Raw genomic sequence first — 17257 nt, forward strand, 5'->3', positions numbered from 1 at the left:
TCGCGATATACTGAGAAGTATCCCTCATGATGTAGAATAAATGTGATTAATTAATTAATCATATTTAATAAATTAGAGAATTTATATAAATAATGATAGAATAGTTTTATTATTATTTATTTCTACTACCGGCTTAATATTGAACCTACAGGGTCACACCATAAAAAGAGAATGATTTAATGGTGGAGGAATTAATTAATAATGGCTAATAATTATTTATTTGTGAAATAAATAATTAATTGGCAAATTTAATAATTGATTAAATGAGATTTAATTGATTATAAATTAATTAAGAAAAGTTCTTAATATCATTAATTAAGGATTTAATTTTTGGAAATTAAATCAAGAGAGAGAATTATTTCTAAAGTGTTTAGAAAAAGGATTAATAATTAAAAGGTGTTTTAATTATTAATGAGAATAATAAATGGGATAATAATAATAATATTTATGGGAAAATTTCAGCTGAAAATTTTGCCTATAAATATACTATTATAGACCCTATATTTTATCGGAACCCCAAAAACCCAAAAAGTTTGGAAAACCCAATTTTCTCCACCTCCTTCCTCCTCCTTAACATCGTTTTCTTGGTGGATACCGGTGGAGTGCTTCACACTTGAGGAGCAACTGCTAAGGATCTCTGATCGTTGTCTCCGAATTATTTTAAAGGTTAGATTCGATCCCTATGTTTTTACCACGATTTATATGCTTTTATTTGGATTTTATATGTGTAAAAGTGTTTTGCCATTCCCCGCTGCGATTAAAAATCCAACACTGATGACCCTCAACTAGCCAGTTCTTTATTTCCACCTTTTAAACTTGCAAAACGGGCTTTTATTGACTTGGTAAATGCTGACCTTAAGAAAATGGTGGTTAGACCTTTACAGATTCCTCAGTCTGTAAAACAGATCCTGGTAAATGCTGATCCTCAAACCTATAGATCTGTTTATCATGGTGTACAACCTACCACCATATCCCAAACACCACAACAACCATCAGAATATACTACTCATACATCTATACCTCAATCCTCTATCAGAACACATCTCAAACCTTCACAGATAGCTCAACCTTCATCATCGGCACATACTGTGAAGCCTTCATCTTCCAAGCCCAAAAGGACAAAGACTGTCCCTCAGACACCACAGAAGAGAAGGAGAATTGTTCTGAGAGATGAGTCTGATAGTGAGGAACAGGTTTCTGCATCAGAACCTGTTGTTAAAGAAGCTGAGAAGGTCCCTTCTCAGAAGGATTCTGGAATTGGGGGATCTAAGCTTCTCAAAAGGCTTAGAAGAATAACTTATGTTGAACCTCCCAAGGAATCCCCACCTTCAAAGAGATACAAGAAACAGAGAGCTAAAAGGCCAGCTTCAGATGATGAGGAAGCAGTAGCTAAGGAAGGAGATCAGGAATCTCTGATCTCAGAAGAACCATAATTTGCTGAAGCTACTGCATCTCCCTCTCCATTGTCCCCAACTCAGGAAGCTACTACAGATAAGGCAAACACACCATCTGTGTCTCCTGTACATGAAACTGTATCTCCTGTAGACCCAGGCACAAGTGCTGAAATTGATATTCACAACCTGGTTGTGCCTGAGGTTCTCTACTTAGAAGCTCCAACAGCAATTAATCCATCAACAACACCTTTTACTGATGCTACTCAAACTCCAGAATTGTCTACAACACCTTCTCTGCATCTAGATGTTAATGATCAGAATATAGGTGAACACAACCAATGATCCAACTTCCTTAAGTGAACCAGGTATTGGAGCAACTCCTGAAATATTGAATCAACTAGAATCTTTACAGATGGTTTACCATACCTACTTGAAAGAACACATCTTGTTGTACTTCATGACAGATGGTAGGGTTTATCATATAAGGGAAAATGCCATTCCACTGAAGTATTTTGAAGAATTGGAACATGTATTATTCTTACTTCAAGTGAATGACAGAATAACAGAAAGTGCTGCAAACTATTTGAAGAATCAAGTTCAGAGACAGAAAAGGCTTTATTCTGTAAAGTCTGACAGCACATATCTTCCAAAGTACAGAGATCATAAGGGTGATATTGTTGAGATGAAGCCTAACTCTGCTAAGATTATAACTACCTTTCTGGGTTACAAGGATGTGGAATTCAATCTTGAGTCTGACAAGGCGTATTTGATCAGACTGGATCAGGACATAAGGAAAGCTAAAATTAATGATCTCAGGGCTACAATCTTTCAAACTGGTGAAGATTCTGCAGAACTTAAAGATGCTAAAAGGAGGATGATTGATGAACTCAGATATGCTGAGAGATGTTTGTTAAAGAACTATCTCAGAACAACTCCTGACATCAGAGAGATCAGAAAGTGAATGTAACACCCCCAGATCCGGGGTCGGGGATCCGGGTCGTCACGAGTTCCACTTCCCTTAACAACACCCAATCTCATTAAACAATCAACTACTCTTTACTGTGACCCCGCAATATACACACACACCACAAGTTATAGTCTCAGAGATGAATATCAAAAAAAAAAATAATCACAAGTCGTTTTATTCCACAATTAAGTCAATACACCTTAAAAAGGTTTCTGATTAAATTTACATTTCTTTGCCATTATTACAATTCATAATATACATAAGTCTAGTACATTACTAGTTGAAAACTTCGCCTATTGGTAATTTCTACCTCAGCTACAGCGGCCTGAACGCTTCCGGAAAGCTGCGGAACGTTTCCTATCCGCTTGCGAATTGGGAGCTTGGTCCTGTTCATCTTATCTATCTGATGTTGTGTGATGAAAGAAGAAAGCAAGGGTGAGCAGCAAGCCCACCAAAATAATATGTATAATGATTAACAATATATGAGCCTACTCATAATACTCATGAAAGTCTTGGTCAAAAGAAATGAACCAAGTTTGATATCTTAATGCGATGAAGTCGCAAAATATTCAGTATATATATACATATATACTTTTCAAAATATTGGAAGTCCTCTTCCATGCATAATATGCACAAAGTCCCAGTGTATAACTGTATAAAAAAAATATCGTTGCAAGGTGATCTCATATATCTAACCTTGTCTCAACGTTTTTTTCTGAAAATCTTTGCCATGCATAAGACAATTATTAATTAGATATAAGTTTAAAAGATGAAGTTACAAGATACCCCAATATACTTATATCTTTCCCAAATACTACTTGAACTACCACCGTTCAAGTTATAATTAGCTTCAAAAGTTCATCACATAGATGAGACTATAAGACAAGATTTGAATAGATTAAATCTTTAAAATATTATCAAAATAAAATGAAGTTACGAGATACTTCATTTGATGTAAACATCATTTTGAAAACTTGACCCTGCCAACACTCAACAATCGCCCAACCGTAGCCTTTCTATCGAAGTGCTCTGGGTAGTGTTGCAGAAATTATCCAATTGGATGATGAACTCATTACGGGAGTTTGCCGCGCCAGGAAGACCACTTACGATGATCAGTCGTAGTAGTACAACCCCACCATTTTCTACATGTAGAGGAGAACCTGTCGGATTTACTTGTCAACCGAACACTGAACTCCTAAGGAATGGACCGCCTTAGCGGAACTTCCAGGCCATTTGGGCCAATATAATAAGGCTGGGCCGGCGCTACTCGACCACTTACGCCACTCCTAGTTCAGATGAAATCCATGACTCTGAAACGTAAAGCTCGTTTCCCCCTTTCCCCAAGTAGAAACTTGTTGATACGGCTCCACCAAGAAGTCGTACCTAGTTGGAAAGGAAAACTCACCGATATTTCCCAGGCGATGCCTGTTAATGGATTAACTTGTTCCAAGAATTTTACTTCCCGAATATTGGGTAAGTAATCAAAAACTCTTTTACCAAGACAGCAACCTTGTTGCGAATATAAAACACACCACCGAGCCGGATCCCCCAGGTTTTGAGCGAGTATTTAAATCCCCTTTTTAAAAGGAAGATCTTAAATATAAAAATAGTTTTGGGATCCGCTCTAACTTTTGAAAATCATTTTAAAGACTCGAAAACACTTTAAAGAGTGTTTGGAGTAAAACTGATTTAATGAAGTAAATCAGTCCCCAGAATATTTAGAAAATGTCTGAATATTATTATTTAAATAATATTCCCATAAAAAAATAATCTTTATAAAATAATTGAAGTAGAAGTATTAAAACTTATACTTGAAATGAATAGCAAATAATCAAAGATATACTTATACGAAAGTAATATCTTTATTTGAATAATCAAAAATAAGTTTGATTATCGACACCTTATTCTTTAATAAAATAAAGAATATATCTCAGCAAATAATCGGAGTCATAGATCCTCAAATGAATATTCAAATAATATTCAATAAATAAAATAAGCTGAGTCATAATACCTCGAATGAATATTATAAATAATATTCATTAAATAAAATAAAGGAGTCATACATCCTCAAATGAATATTCAAATAATATTCAATAAATAATGTAAAGGAGTCATACGCCTTCGAATAATATTCGGAATAATATTCAAATAATAAAATAAAAGGAGTCATAAGTCCTCGAATGAATATTCGTAATAATATTCATTAAATAAAATAAAGTTATCGAATAAACCTTATTCGGTTCATAGTTTGGAAAAACTATAACCATATATATATATAAATATATATATATATATCCATATCCATATATACAAAAATCTACTCGGGATCCTCGACTCCCGGTTTTAGAAAATATTTTCACCTTTGGGTCCCTATACTAAGGGTATATGCAAGTTACCGCTATCCTCTAGCATAGGTATTATCAACTGAACCAACAGATATATATTTCAAGAATATGAAACAGGCATGCATATATACCATATCACATGCTACAATATATCGCAAGAATTTGCTAAATAACCAATATGCATTTATCGCAAGATCATGCATATTCAAATGTATACATCACAACAACAGTATAACGGATAGAATACTTGCCTGAGCGACTTGGGGGTGAGAAAGGCTCGGGACGAGTCTGGCAACCTATAAACAACAAGTAAGTTGGAATTAAACCAAAATCACTTGTAAGTCTATGCTTTAACTAACTTAGACTCTAATGCTAGTTTTACGCTCACCGATTCGCTTAAGTCACTCGGGTACCCTCGGCTCCACCATTTTTAATAACTTGACCTTTACGAGTTTTAACGCGATTCCTTCGCGAATGACTTACCAACTGCCTAACACACTTACCATAAATGTTTCATACATTAATTAACCCTTTTTGGTCTTTAACCTACATTCCAAAATAAGGCGAGGGAAAAAGTTTCGTTCGCGAAACGCCGTTACTTGAAACGGTCGTTTCTCCTAAACCGTAAATCGGAATCGAACGAACTACATATCAAAACGAAGCTCGTAACATGAGCTATCTAAACATGGCAGTGGTCACAATCTAGCAGGGGGTTCTCGGGTCCTAATGCTATGCACAAAAACAGTCCAAAGAAAATCGGACATTACGACGGCTATGTTTACGCGATTACCCAATTTTAAACAACTCCAAATCATCTCACAATCAACCCACAATCACAACCCAATTCAACCTCAAATCCAAGATACAACCAACATCCATCCTTATCACATCATAACAATCCCAAACAATTCAATATTACTCATTCATACATATGCTTAACCTAACTTTAATCATGCTTTAAGTTTCTTTAAATCAAAACCACTAAATTATCATTTCATTTCACCACCATTCCAAATCTCAACTCTAAACATAACAACAAGATACCATAACATCTTACTCATCAAAATCACTTTATAATATATAAGAACCTAGGGTTTGAAAGTGGTATACCTTCCTTGGATTGGTGGGTGAAGCTAGGAAGCCTTAATAAGCTTGGAGTAGTCTTAAGAAAGCTTGGATCTTCAAGAAAACAAGAAAAAAAACTCAAGTTAAAACTTGAAAACACTATTCATTGTCTTCTCCAATGATTAAATCAAGAAGCTAGAGAAAGAATTTGTGGCTTAAACTTATGATATAGCCATTACTAAGCATAAAGAAGGTTAGGGAATTTTCTTACCAATTAAGGATGCTTGGATCTTGATTTTGGAAATTTTTAGCTTTGAAAATGCAAGAAAGCCGAGAGCAAAGTGAAGACAATGCCTTGGTTGATTTTTTTTTTGATTTTGATGAAATGAATTGCTAGTTGGTTGGCTTGTTTTTGTTTTCCATTTAGCAAATTACCACCTTGTCCTTGCATTTGTGTGGTCCTAAATCAACCACACCTCCTTCCTTCCATGTCATGCTTATGTCACCCCTATGATGTCATCCTCCCTTCCTTGTCTCCTTTCTATTGGTTGGATGACATCACTCCCCTTAAACCCTTTGATTAACTCCCTAATCGTTTGCCTAATGACCGCTGATCTGTTGTACGGTTCGCTTAGCTTTCGTTCTCGTTTATCGTTTGAAGGATCATACCCGGGATCTTATTACTTAGGTTCCCTTGACCTTTCTCAATACATTATATTCCTTTTTATGATCCTCTATTATAATCCTTTAATTTAAATCCTTTTTATTTTGTTACCTTATACTCAATTCTCTCCGTACCTTGTGGATTTCCGGGAAAAACCAAAGTGTTCGGAATTGGATTCTGACGATCTTTACATACACTTATATACTTCATAGAGTACTAATAATATCCCATAAGATCAATAACAGAACCCCTACATAGCGTGGCATGAACAGTTTTCTCATTCAGCAAAAACACTATTCATAAGGGTTTCAAAAATTTCCCAAAAATTGGGGTTATTACAGTCTCCCCTCCTTAAAAGGATTCCGTCCCGGAATCAGATAGAAAACAAATGGGTATACTTTCTTAGCATTACACTTTCTAACTCTCGAGTCAATTTTCCACATTGTGGTTCTACCACCAAACTCTGCCTAGTTTGATAATCCTTCTCCTAAGCACTTGTTCTTTTTCACTCTATAACCCTTCCTGGTTGCTCCATACAGGTTACGTCGGGTTGCATATCTATGCGCTCATATGCCTCTATTTATCTGGCATCTAAATTACACTTCCTTAACATTGATACGTGAAACACGTTACGACCTGCTACATGTTCGGGGTTAGGGCTAGCTTCTATGCTAACTTCCCAAACGTCTTAATATATCCAAGGGTCCAACAAATTGTAGACTTAGCTTTCCTTTCTTTCCGAACCTCATCAATCCTTTCCAAGGGATACCTATAACATTACTAGGTCCCCTATTTCATACTCTTTATCCTTTCGTGTCAAATCAACATACTTATCATGTCCATCTTGTGCTACTACCAGCCGTCCTCTGATTAGATCTATCATATCCTTGGTCTTTTGGACTACTGCGGGTCCGAGCATCTTGCGCTCTACAACCTCATCCTAACATAAGGGAGATCGACATTGTCTTCCCTCAAGGATCTCATAAGGCGACATCTCGATAATGACATATGATCTATTGTCGTAAGATAACTCAATCCGAATTAAGTGATCATTCCAAATTCTTTCAAGTCTATTGCACAGACTCTCATCATAGCTTTTAACATTAAAGCTTTTGCTTCTTAATACCCATTCTTTTCCAGTTCGTAATCGCTACTACCTTCCGTTCCTAATATTATACGGGTTATACTTTTGCTTGTTAGCGTTCTATAACCTTTTAATATCCACGTCAACCTTAGTATCACGAATGTGTTCCCATTCCGCATACTACCACCACTTTATTACTCCTTTTTCAGTTGTTTCTATTTTCCAAAATTTGATCAATCAAATAGAAGTAAAGGAATTTGTTGAGAGATCACTATGATCATGAACACTTGTTATATCGCATAGTTAGTACAGAAGGTGGCCAGCCTTTAGTACTTGATAAGCAATTAAACAACATGTGGTATCCTACTAGGCTTCTATCACAAAGATAGATAGTCATTCGGCAATCCCTCCCCTTCTGGAAGGGTTGTTCTTCTCAGCTTATATGAAATGAAAAGAAGAGAAAAGAACGAATTGAAGAGAATTGTATATTCATAAAAATTTTATTGCCATAAAATATCTGGCTTGGAATCTACCTCTGAACTATAGAGGTTTGTCATAGAAGAACAAAACATATATGTATTTATATCCGCATCAAGTATTATAGCATCGCATTTCACGTGCCTAAATATTTCTATTCCGTCCATCATTCTATGGACCCATGCTCTTCATCGAGCTTATACGCAATCACCTTTGAAACTCCCTCGACATCGAAAATCGAATCTGGGATCTCATTCTATACATCATCGTTACTAGAATTCTATGCTCGCACCGCAACCTTCCTCGTATAATAATACGACTCTCTTATTGATAAGAAAGAATAATTATTCACTAGGTAGATACTCTACTTAATTAGTATATCAATGATAACTTATACACTACCACGACCCGATTAGTGGTACTCAATCTCAACACCCATTCCAATACAACTCTCACGGTTGTAATCAGCTCAATACTCGCAGAATCATTGCTGCCTTACTATGGTCCACCACTGACCCACTGTAGTCATTCCTTTTCCATGAAATCTTAATAACTAACCATACGGAGTCCATACATCTCGTATCTAATTCTCCTAAGGAGTTAACATAACCACCAATCACAATTTATGAAGAACACTCCAAACTCTGACGTACCTTCATGACATGAAGCAGATAAAAGTGCAGAAGAGTTTCAATCAAAGCAACGATAGCAGGTTAATACCATTCGTAATCATATGCCTTCAATAGAAGACTTAACTCAAAGGTTTGTTTAGTCCTTTTTGAAACATGGTCCTGGCTTATCTCAAGATAGGACCTCCTAAGATAGATAGCCCGTTCATGGCGATTACGCGAATTAAACCTTTACCAACTACTATTACGGTCGGGTATTGCACAGTCATCAAAAGGAAAGTCAATCTTCCAAACCATAATACAACCTTCACAACTTTAACCATCATCACTGTATTCCTCTCGCACGAGCGCCTATAATTATCCTCTTACCTTTAAAGTGTCGGCCACCTCTTTGGCCTTTCCTGATAGTAAAATTTTCTTACAGTCAATGTCACTTTAACCATCTCCAAATAAATTTTCTACCTTATTTCAATCACAGCTTATGTGAAAATGCTTTCCTTAAAATCTGATGAGTAAAAAAAATCACCATTTTCCGTAAGTTATTGCCTCAATCTTTAGAGGCTAATCACTGACAAGGCTGACTCTCAATCATACTTAGAACATTTTTTTTTTTTTTCTTAAGTCCTAATTGCCCTGAACAATTTCGACCATTACTGGTTCGATCCATACTTTCTCGTGGTTTACACGTGCCCCACTTGGCATCATTATAATTACGTCATATTTCCTTTATCCACATTTCTATTCTTGAGAATTTTGAATATTACCTTTTTCCTTATAAAACCTCTAAGGTTATCCTTCAATCGTTCCTCCTGTATTCCCTATATACAGGGCATATCAAAATACCATTTACTAATACTAGAACCATTATCTATATGCTTCTGCAAAATTTCTCCACTGATTCTTAAAGGTTGTTGTTACCTTAACCCTTTCCCAATCATATTGTCAAAACTCATACTGTCCCTATTAAGGGTGACATGCCAACCTTTATGCAGTCCCCTAGGATTCATTTTAAGTTACCAATGTTCTATTCTTAATTCCACCTTTAAAAGGTACCTGCATCCTTCCACGAATAAATCAAGTCATATTTCCTTGATAGATTATCATATTCATCATTCCCACCTCGATAGTCTATACCTAACTTCATAATAGCATCCTTATTCAAATTGAGGTCAATTCATATGGCCTCCAAAAGATAACAACGGTTATCCGCTTGTCTTGCCTAATTTGGTAACGATAACAAGGATGTTCTGGAAGATATTGGTCGTGTTCAACGTGAACTTCTTCTTAATAATTCCTTATTTACTTTTGTTGTTTATCTCAACAGTCACCTCAATGTTGGGATATCTTTCATATCTGGCGTCTCCCTTTCTGGGTATCATGCCACCGGTCTTACACTTTACCTTCTTGAAGGTCACTTCCTTCACCCAATTTTCCTAGTTTCTTACTTTCTTGTCTCCTCAGTCTATTCGCGTCTCATTGTCTATCCTTCGAATTATCTCAAGGTTTCCTCGAATCTTCCCAACTTAAAACAGGGGATAAAATATATGTATCTCTTATACCTTCAACCATCAATTTAACTCATGGTGAATCACTCTCATCCGGACGATTACATACTTTTCTATTTCTATTGCTATGAGTCTTTAGGGTTTCCTCATACCCAACTCCTTTATCATTCCTCAAACTCTCTTGCCTTTATATTCCTTTCCACTTCATTTCCTTTTTATTTTCCTTTCTCTTATCATTATTTCATGAACCAACACAACATAAGCATTGATTTCAAATATCCCGTCATTCTGGATTCGCGTCTTCAGAACGAATCTTAACAACTTTTACAGCTTAGATTCATAATTCATCATACTCGTCTGCCTTTGCTCTGGCTCTAAAGCTTTTACACTATTCCATAACCTTGGGAATTACGATCCCGAAAACAATTGGCTGAACTTTAATCAGTTTATTCTAACCTCTGGCTCCGTGCCCTTCTTGGTCTTTCACCAGCGGGTGGTCTCTCTCTTAGGAGGGTAAGTGACAAAAACAGTCTTTTGTGGTTCGTCAATCATTCAGAATCTCAAATGATTCCTATATTTCCTTTAGCCAGGCCCTTGCCTTGACTGGGTCAGCTTGTTCCTTGGAACTCTGAGAGCTTAGAGACTTAAAGGTCCTGAAAGAATTTCCTATCGCATTGTTTCCTTAAGGTGGTGGTTGGGGATAATAGTCTAAGTTCTTTTTAGACAGGTCCATGAATTGCCGTATAGGAGTACCGTCTCGGGTCTCCTTTCCTTACTCGACTTTCTATTTCCTTAGTATGAAATGTTTCATCCTACTCCCCATAATTGGGGTCATCTTTTAATTTAAAATCCTCATTTTCCACTCCATTATGTCATGGGTTCCTTCTATCTTGAGGGCGACCTCCCTGACTATCACGTTCAGGGTTTGCTCTAAATCTTATTCCTCAAACTAGCTTTCGTCTAAGATCTCATCCTTACGCTCTTGAACTTTCGGAACCCAAATTCTATAGGAATGCCTCATTATTCCCTTATCATCACTCTCGGTATTAATCTCATACCTATTTGTTGGCTCTCTGCCTTCATTCATCACTTTTACTGGCACAATATGTTCTTTTCCAATACTTCGGGCTGTATTGCTATCTCAAACAGCTTTTCGGTACCGGCTCCGGTTACCTTCACTACTATTTCCATTTTCTCAAAATCTCTTATAAACTCTCCAAAAGACATTATCATCTTGAGTCTCTCCTTTTTACTAAGGGCATCAGCCACCATATTGGCTTACCCCGAATGATAAAGAATCTGCCAATCATAATTCTTGATTAGCTCTAACCGCCTCCTCTGGCGTATGTTGAGCTCTTTCTACGCAAAAATGTACTAGAGCTCCTATGGTTTGTGTAAATCTTGCACTTCTCTCCATACAAGTAGTGCCTCCAATCTTTAGGGAAAAACTATTGCCACGAGCCCAAGCTCATGGGTGGGGATATCGAATTTTATACTTCCTTAATTATCTTGACGCGTACGCAATTACCTTGCTGTGCTGTATAAGAAGCACCCTAATTCCTTATGCGAAGTGTCACTACATTTCACAAAATCTCATTTTCCATCCGGCAACGCCAACATAGGGAACGTCACCAACCTTTGCTTCGGTTCTTAAAAGTTGTTCTCGCATTTCTCTGTCCATTCGAACTTCTCAGTCTTACGAGTAAGCCGCGTTAAAGGGGCTACTATCTTTACAACTTGAACGAACCTCCGGTAGTGACCGGCCAATCCTACCTCTGGTAGTTTCCCTAACCATGGTCATCAATTCCTCAGTGGTCCTTTATTCATTCTTGTCAGGATCCTCCATGGGATCCTCCTCAATAACTATCCCTTCTAGGACAACATCATCAACCGCTACATCCTCACTATCAACATCATCCGGTCCTGCATTAGGACACTCTATCGGATCCGCAATCCGATCTCCAATTAGTAATAAAATATCATCGCGATGTTGTTCCTCAACCTCAGGGTTCGGAGTCCCGCTACCATATACGATAACGAACTACGCTCCTATCACGATATTTATAAGGGTTCCCATAAGGGTTTTAACTGTCAGTGCTACGTTAGGTAGTCCGACTATGAACTTGGCAAGAGTTCTTATTATCTTAGTGAACTTATTATCTTAACGTCCCATCATCTCTGAGGTTTATAACGCTTAGCTCTGATACCATTTCTGTAACACCCCCAGATCCGGGGTCGGGGATCCGGGTCGTCACGAGTTCCACTTCCCTTAACAACACCCAATCTCATTAAACAATCAACTACTCTTTACTGTGACCCCGCAATATACACACACACCACAAGTTATAGTCTCAGAGATGAATATCAAAAAAAAAAATAATCACAAGTCGTTTTATTCCACAATTAAGTCAATACACCTTAAAAAGGTTTCTGATTAAATTTACATTTCTTTGCCATTATTACAATTCATAATATACATAAGTCTAGTACATTACTAGTTGAAAACTTCGCCTATTGGTAATTTCTACCTCAGCTACAGCGGCCTGAACGCTTCCGGAAAGCTGCGGAACGTTTCCTATCCGCTTGCGAATTGGGAGCTTGGTCCTGTTCATCTTATCTATCTGATGTTGTGTGATGAAAGAAGAAAGCAAGGGTGAGCAGCAAGCCCACCAAAATAATATGTATAATGATTAACAATATATGAGCCTACTCATAATACTCATGAAAGTCTTGGTCAAAAGAAATGAACCAAGTTTGATATCTTAATGCGATGAAGTCGCAAAATATTCAGTATATATATACATATATACTTTTCAAAATATTGGAAGTCCTCTTCCATGCATAATATGCACAAAGTCCCAGTGTATAACTGTATAAAAAAAATATCGTTGCAAGGTGATCTCATATATCTAACCTTGTCTCAACGTTTTTTTCTGAAAATCTTTGCCATGCATAAGACAATTATTAATTAGATATAAGTTTAAAAGATGAAGTTACAAGATACCCCAATATACTTATATCTTTCCCAAATACTACTTGAACTACCACCGTTCAAGTTATAATTAGCTTCAAAAGTTCATCACATAGATGAGACTATAAGACAAGATTTGAATAGATTAAATCTTTAAAATATTATCAAAATAAAATGAAGTTACGAGATACTTCATTTGATGTAAACATCATTTTGAAAACTTGACCCTGCCAACACTCAACAATCGCCCAACCGTAGCCTTTCTATCGAAGTGCTCTGGGTAGTGTTGCAGAAATTATCCAATTGGATGATGAACTCATTACGGGAGTTTGCCGCGCCAGGAAGACCACTTACGATGATCAGTCGTAGTAGTACAACCCCACCATTTTCTACATGTAGAGGAGAACCTGTCGGATTTACTTGTCAACCGAACACTGAACTCCTAAGGAATGGACCGCCTTAGCGGAACTTCCAGGCCATTTGGGCCAATATAATAAGGCTGGGCCGGCGCTACTCGACCACTTACGCCACTCCTAGTTCAGATGAAATCCATGACTCTGAAACGTAAAGCTCGTTTCCCCCTTTCCCCAAGTAGAAACTTGTTGATACGGCTCCACCAAGAAGTCGTACCTAGTTGGAAAGGAAAACTCACCGATATTTCCCAGGCGATGCCTGTTAATGGATTAACTTGTTCCAAGAATTTTACTTCCCGAATATTGGGTAAGTAATCAAAAACTCTTTTACCAAGACAGCAACCTTGTTGCGAATATAAAACACACCACCGAGCCGGATCCCCCAGGTTTTGAGCGAGTATTTAAATCCCCTTTTTAAAAGGAAGATCTTAAATATAAAAATAGTTTTGGGATCCGCTCTAACTTTTGAAAATTATTTTAAAGACTCGAAAACACTTTAAAGAGTGTTTGGAGTAAAACTGATTTAATGAAGTAAATCAGTCCCCAGAATATTTAGAAAATGTCTGAATATTATTATTTAAATAATATTCCCATAAAAAAATAATCTTTATAAAATAATTGAAGTAGAAGTATTAAAACTTATACTTGAAATGAATAGCAAATAATCAAAGATATACTTATACGAAAGTAATATCTTTATTTGAATAATCAAAAATAAGTTTGATTATCGACACCTTATTCTTTAATAAAATAAAGAATATATCTCAGCAAATAATCGGAGTCATAGATCCTCAAATGAATATTCAAATAATATTCAATAAATAAAATAAGCTGAGTCATAATACCTCGAATGAATATTATAAATAATATTCATTAAATAAAATAAAGGAGTCATACATCCTCAAATGAATATTCAAATAATATTCAATAAATAATGTAAAGGAGTCATACGCCTTCGAATAATATTCGGAATAATATTCAAATAATAAAATAAAAGGAGTCATAAGTCCTCGAATGAATATTCGTAATAATATTCATTAAATAAAATAAAGTTATCGAATAAACCTTATTCGGTTCATAGTTTGGAAAAACTATAACCATATATATATATAAATATATATATATATATCCATATCCATATATACAAAAATCTACTCGGGATCCTCGACTCCCGGTTTTAGAAAATATTTTCACCTTTGGGTCCCTATACTAAGGGTATATGCAAGTTACCGCTATCCTCTAGCATAGGTATTATCAACTGAACCAACAGATATATATTTCAAGAATATGAAACAGGCATGCATATATACCATATCACATGCTACAATATATCGCAAGAATTTGCTAAATAACCAATATGCATTTATCGCAAGATCATGCATATTCAAATGTATACATCACAACAACAGTATAACGGATAGAATACTTGCCTGAGCGACTTGGGGGTGAGAAAGGCTCGGGACGAGTCTGGCAACCTATAAACAACAAGTAAGTTGGAATTAAACCAAAATCACTTGTAAGTCTATGCTTTAACTAACTTAGACTCTAATGCTAGTTTTACGCTCACCGATTCGCTTAAGTCACTCGGGTACCCTCGGCTCCACCATTTTTAATAACTTGACCTTTACGAGTTTTAACGCGATTCCTTCGCGAATGACTTACCAACTGCCTAACACACTTACCATAAATGTTTCATACATTAATTAACCCTTTTTGGTCTTTAACCTACATTCCAAAATAAGGCGAGGGAAAAAGTTTCGTTCGCGAAACGCCGTTACTTGAAACGGTCGTTTCTCCTAAACCGTAAATCGGAATCGAACGAACTACATATCAAAACGAAGCTCGTAACATGAGCTATCTAAACATGGCAGTGGTCACAATCTAGCAGGGGGTTCTCGGGTCCTAATGCTATGCACAAAAACAGTCCAAAGAAAATCGGACATTACGACGGCTATGTTTACGCGATTACCCAATTTTAAACAACTCCAAATCATCTCACAATCAACCCACAATCACAACCCAATTCAACCTCAAATCCAAGATACAACCAACATCCATCCTTATCACATCATAACAATCCCAAACAATTCAATATTACTCATTCATACATATGCTTAACCTAACTTTAATCATGCTTTAAGTTTCTTTAAATCAAAACCACTAAATTATCATTTCATTTCACCACCATTCCAAATCTCAACTCTAAACATAACAACAAGATACCATAACATCTTACTCATCAAAATCACTTTATAATATATAAGAACCTAGGGTTTGAAAGTGGTATACCTTCCTTGGATTGGTGGGTGAAGCTAGGAAGCCTTAATAAGCTTGGAGTAGTCTTAAGAAAGCTTGGATCTTCAAGAAAACAAGAAAAAAAACTCAAGTTAAAACTTGAAAACACTATTCATTGTCTTCTCCAATGATTAAATCAAGAAGCTAGAGAAAGAATTTGTGGCTTAAACTTATGATATAGCCATTACTAAGCATAAAGAAGGTTAGGGAATTTTCTTACCAATTAAGGATGCTTGGATCTTGATTTTGGAAATTTTTAGCTTTGAAAATGCAAGAAAGCCGAGAGCAAAGTGAAGACAATGCCTTGGTTGATTTTTTTTTTGATTTTGATGAAATGAATTGCTAGTTGGTTGGCTTGTTTTTGTTTTCCATTTAGCAAATTACCACCTTGTCCTTGCATTTGTGTGGTCCTAAATCAACCACACCTCCTTCCTTCCATGTCATGCTTATGTCACCCCTATGATGTCATCCTCCCTTCCTTGTCTCCTTTCTATTGGTTGGATGACATCACTCCCCTTAAACCCTTTGATTAACTCCCTAATCGTTTGCCTAATGACCGCTGATCTGTTGTACGGTTCGCTTAGCTTTCGTTCTCGTTTATCGTTTGAAGGATCATACCCGGGATCTTATTACTTAGGTTCCCTTGACCTTTCTCAATACATTATATTCCTTTTTATGATCCTCTATTATAATCCTTTAATTTAAATCCTTTTTATTTTGTTACCTTATACTCAATTCTCTCTGTACCTTGTGGATTTCCGGGAAAAACCAAAGTGTTCGGAATTGGATTCTGACGATCTTTACATACACTTATATACTTCATAGAGTACTAATAATATCCCATAAGATCAATAACAGAACCCCTACATAGCGTGGCATGAACAGTTTTCTCATTCAGCAAAAACACTATTCATAAGGGTTTCAAAAATTTCCCAAAAATTGGGGTTATTACAGTGAAGCCAAGTCAAGATCTACAACTGCTCAAATACTGATATGAATACAGACTGAAGTTGTTATCAGAAGTTAAAATTGGTAAAGCTTTAAGGACTGTAAGTTGTAGTTATCTAGTCAAATTCTCATGAATTTGTACTTAATGTTTTTGACATCATCAAATATCTGTTAACTTGTATATTATGCTAATTTACAAGTTGGGGAGATTGTTAGATATATTTGATAATGTCATGTCTAATATGATTTATGTTTAGTTTTCATATCTTACTTAAACATGATAAATCAGTACTTAACTGAAATCAGCACTTATACTGAAGTCAGAACTTAAGTCATCAGTACTTAAGGTTCAGGAGATATTTATCAGAAGATAATATCAGGACTTAAAGGAAACGTTCAGATAAGGAAGGCGGCTGATTGAAAGGAAAAGAAGATCAAGACAAACGTAAGAAGAGATATGCATGAAGAAGGAATTCTATGAAGAATAGAATACTTGGAAG

Source organism: Apium graveolens, chromosome 5 (assembly GCF_009905375.1).
Source record: "Apium graveolens cultivar Ventura chromosome 5, ASM990537v1, whole genome shotgun sequence".
NCBI classification, from domain to species: Eukaryota; Viridiplantae; Streptophyta; class Magnoliopsida; order Apiales; family Apiaceae; genus Apium; species Apium graveolens.